Here is a 4429-nt window from a genome sequence, read left to right on the forward strand (position 1 = left end):
TTTCTTTAAATATTTTCTAATTTATCATTTTTTTAACTGATTTATTATTTAAGACATGTTATTTAGTTTCCAAATATTTGTCAATTTCCTAGGTATATTTATGCTATCTATTTCTAATGTAATTCCATTGTGGTCACAGGTTACTTTGTATTACTTGACTGCATTGAAATTGATTGAGAATAGAGTGTATGGGATACAAGATGGTGACAGAGACAGTGGAGCTCCATAAGCTGATGTTTGCTGACCTGAAGTAGGAATGTCTTGCTCATGGTTTGGAAACCAAGGGAAGAAAACAGGATCTCCCTTGGTTATGAAGAGGAGGCAAATGACAAAGATGAACTAGGAGATGAAACAGAGGAAGAAGAACCAAAGTCCTTAGAATGGCCTGTCAAAGAAGAAGACCCCCCTGAAAAAGCTGTTGAGGTGTCATCAGAGAAAAAAATGGTAAAATTACATCTGAAGGGTGCAAGTGCAGTTCAGTGGCCAAATTCTCACTTGCCATTTGAGAGACCCGGGTTCAATTCCAGGCCCATGCACTTTCTACAAAACTGAGAAACAACAAAAGCAAGTAAACAAATGGACAACAACACCAAAAAAATCAACAAATGGTGCTGCAATAATGCGATACTCATATGGAAAAAGAATGAAATGTGATCCTGGCCATACAGCATACAAGAAATAAAAATTACATCTGAAATACCACAGACTGAAAAAATGCACAAAAGAGTTGAATGAGTCAATGTATTTGTGAGCTTGGAGAGCAACAAATCTTCTCAGGCAGCTGGGTTTGGCATTTCTTCAGTTCCAACAAAAAGCCTGTCATCTGACCCCAAACCTAAGGTTACCCTGGATAAGCTAAAGGAAAGAACTCAAAGATTTTGTTTGAACTTTTCTTCAACTTCCAAAAAGTCTGAAGATGTTGGAAAACTGAAAAAGAGGAAGGAATGATTTGGTATTGTCACTAGTTCAGCTGGAACTAAAAACATGGAAGACACAGAGGCAAAGAAGAGAAAAAGAGCTGAGAGCTTTGGGATTGCCTGATGAAAGCTTTTGATACTTTCCGTTCTCTGGTGGTTTCCATCACTCCGGTTCTTCTTAGCTATATACATGAATGCACAGTCATGTGTCTGGGTCCTGCCTTGCAATAAGGGAGTGCTGCAAGTACATCTGAACTCCAGCAGCAGTTACACTTGCTGCTGTTCCAATTTTAAGATTGTTGTCTGTGTAGGTTTTTTAAAAATTATTTTGCTTGTTAATAAAGAGGAAAAACTGCAGGAAAAAGAAAAAAAAATGATTGAGATTAGTTTTATGGAACAAGTTATGGTGGTAAGTATTTACTTGAAAAATATATGTAGTCTGCTCTTGGTGGGTGAAAAGTTTTATAAATGTCAGTTATGTGAAGAAGATTGAGAGTGTTGTTCAATTATATATCCTTGTAATTTTCTGAATACTTGTCATACCAATTATTCAGAGGGGGATATGAAAACTTCAAGTATATTTGTGCATTCCTCTTTTCCCTTGCATTTCTATCAATGCATTTCTTTAATGCATTTTGAAGTTCTGTTAATACATGCATACACAATTTGGATTTCTTTTACCTTGTCTTCATGAAATTGCCCCTTTAGCAGTATGAAGTTATTTTCTTTATCACTGTCAATAGTCTTTACTCTGAAATTTATTTTCTGATATAAATATAATCTCTCTAGATTTTCCTTTTTTTAATTAGTGCTAGCATGACATGACACGGGTTGCTACATGGTATACAATAGAACACAGACTGAGGCAAAATAAAGACATTCAGAAAATGACGACTTCATTATTTATGCAGCACAGTATCCAGCAGAACAGGGGGAGAGATCCCATCGTGGCTAGGCTCCCAGGGAAGCAACTGCTTTGGTTAGGTCTAGTGACTGGCAGCTCCTCTTGCCCTACTTTTAATCAGAAAGGACAGCTGCCTTTACTGCCTGGGGGTGAGATATTTACCCATCCCATGGGGAGTGGGCCCTGCCACTGAGAAAAAAGTGTGCATCAAGTGAGATTTGTGCTGAGTTCCCACACTGATAAGCAGCTAGGGATTCTTGTTACTGATTTGGGATTCAAAAGCAGGCAGACTCTTCTATTAGGCCTGATCTCTCCCTGGGGCTGGGAAATGAAACCATACCGACACTCTGAACCAAGAAATGGAGCAGAGTAGGCGAGGGCTGGGGACATCTGGGACTTCCACAGCAAATGGTGTATCTTTGTAGACTTTATACATTTAACTATTTGTGTATTTATATTTAAATTGGATATCTTAGAGACAACATAAAGTTGGGTTTTGATTATTATTCATATGATAGTCTCTGTTATTTCATGTACTATTAAATTATTTATATTTAATGTGATTATTGAAATGGTTATTGTGCTGGTTTGAAGAGAAGTGTGCCCCCTAAGAGAAGCCATGTTTTAATATAAATCCCATTTTATAAAGGTAGAATAATCTCTATTCAATACTGTATGTTTGAAACTGTATCAGATCATCTCCCTGGGTGATGTGATTTAGTCAAGAGTGGTTGTTAAACTGGATTAAGGGACGACATGTCTCCACCCATTTGGGTGGGTCTTGATTGGTTTATTGGAGTCCTATAAAAGAGGAAATATTTTGGAGAATGAGAAATTCAGAGAGAGCAGAGACTGCTGCAGCACTACGAAGCAGAGTCCACAAGCCAGCGACCTTTGGAGATGAAGAAGGAAAATTCCTCCTGGGGAGCTTCATGAAACAGGAAGCCAGGAGAGAAAGTAGCAGATATGCCTTGCTTGCCATGTGCCCTTCCAACTAAGAGAGAAACTGTGACTGTGTTCGCCATGTGCCTTTTCAGATGAGAGAGAAACCTTGAACTTCATTGGCCTTCTTGAACCAAGGTATCTTTCCCTGGATGCCTTAAATTGGACATTTCTATAGTCTTGTTTTGATTGGGACATTTTCTCGGCCTTAGAATTGTAAACTAGAAACCCATTAAATTCCCCTTTTTAAAAGCCATTCCATTTCTGGTGTATTGCATTCTAGCAGCTAGCAAACTAGAACAGTTATATTTAAATTTTAAATGTTATAATTTGATTTATTTTAATTTTATTTGTCCTTTGTTCTTTTTTCTATTTTTTACTTATTTTGCATTAATTAATCCCATTTTATGATTCCATTCCATCTTGTTTGTTGGCTTAATAGCTATAACTCTTTGTTTTGTTATCATAGTGGTTGCTTAAGGTTGATTGTATAAATATGTAACTTATCATGGCCTATTTTATGCATTGTGTAGAACCTAAACATAATATTCATTTATTTCTCATCTCCAGGCTTCTGTGCTACTGTCATAATTTTACTTCTACATATTTTATCAAACCCAACTTCATTGCTATTATCTTTGCTTTAAGTCAATTATATTTAAAGAAATTTAAATAATAAAATATATCTGTAGAGTGTGATACCACATAAGTCATAAAACATATATTTTCAAGTGGAATATAGCCAATGAACAATAAGAGTGTTTCCAGAGATCTTTATTTAACATCATCCTTTGGGTATAAAAGACTGTTTTCTGTTGCCTTCCAGAAAGTAGTTTTACTGAACTACTGAATCCAAGGTGACGATATAACTTGTCAATCCATTCATTCTTTTTTTTTAACATTTTTGTCTTGTGAAATATATATACAAAAAAGAATTAAATTTCAAAGTATATTTCAACAAGTAATTATAAAACAGATTTCAACATTTGGTATAGGTTACAGTTCCACAATTTCAGGTTTCCTTCTAGCTATTCCATGACACTAGAAACTAAAAAGAAATACAAATATAATGATTCTGTAGTTATACTCATTTGTTAAATCCTAACTTCTCTGTCATAACTCCTTGTTCTCCTTTGATCCTTCACTCACTCTTCAGGGATATTTGGGTTATGCTCATTCTAACATTTTTCAGGTTGAAAAGGGGTATTGACAATATAGGATAGGGGAAAGGAACTGGTTGACACTCTTGGAGAGATTGGCACTTCTGGGTTTTAGGATATATCTGGCCAAGGAACCATCTGCAGGTTTTAGGTTTCTGAAAAGTAAAGTTAGTGCATGTAATTGTAATTTTTGTAAGATCTCGGATAGAGCTCTTGCTGTACTTCAGTGCTAACAGGAATGATATCGGTTGGAGCTTGGCAAACCATGGCAATGAGCAATATCTACTGAAGCTTGCATAAAAGTAGCTTCCAGAATGGCCTTTCAACTCTATTTGAACTCTCTTAGCCACTGATACCTTATGTTGTTGCATTTCTTTTTCCCGTTTTGGTCAGGAAGGCATTGTCGATCCTAAGCTTCCAGGGCCAATCTGATCCTTGGGAGTTGTGTTCATGTTGCCAGGGTGACTCGCAACCCTGGATGTCATGTCTTACATAGCAGGAAGGGT

At 36.5% G+C, this 4429-nt stretch overlaps 1 pseudogene; it reads left to right on the forward strand.

The window, feature by feature from the left end:
- Positions 1-200: 200 nt before the first annotated feature.
- LOC143647958 (SAP domain-containing ribonucleoprotein-like) lies at positions 201-1041 on the forward strand (annotated as a pseudogene).
- Positions 1042-4429: the final 3388 nt, after the last annotated feature.

This window comes from Tamandua tetradactyla, chromosome 10 (genome assembly GCF_023851605.1).
Source record: "Tamandua tetradactyla isolate mTamTet1 chromosome 10, mTamTet1.pri, whole genome shotgun sequence".
In the NCBI taxonomy this organism is placed as follows: domain Eukaryota; kingdom Metazoa; phylum Chordata; class Mammalia; order Pilosa; family Myrmecophagidae; genus Tamandua; species Tamandua tetradactyla.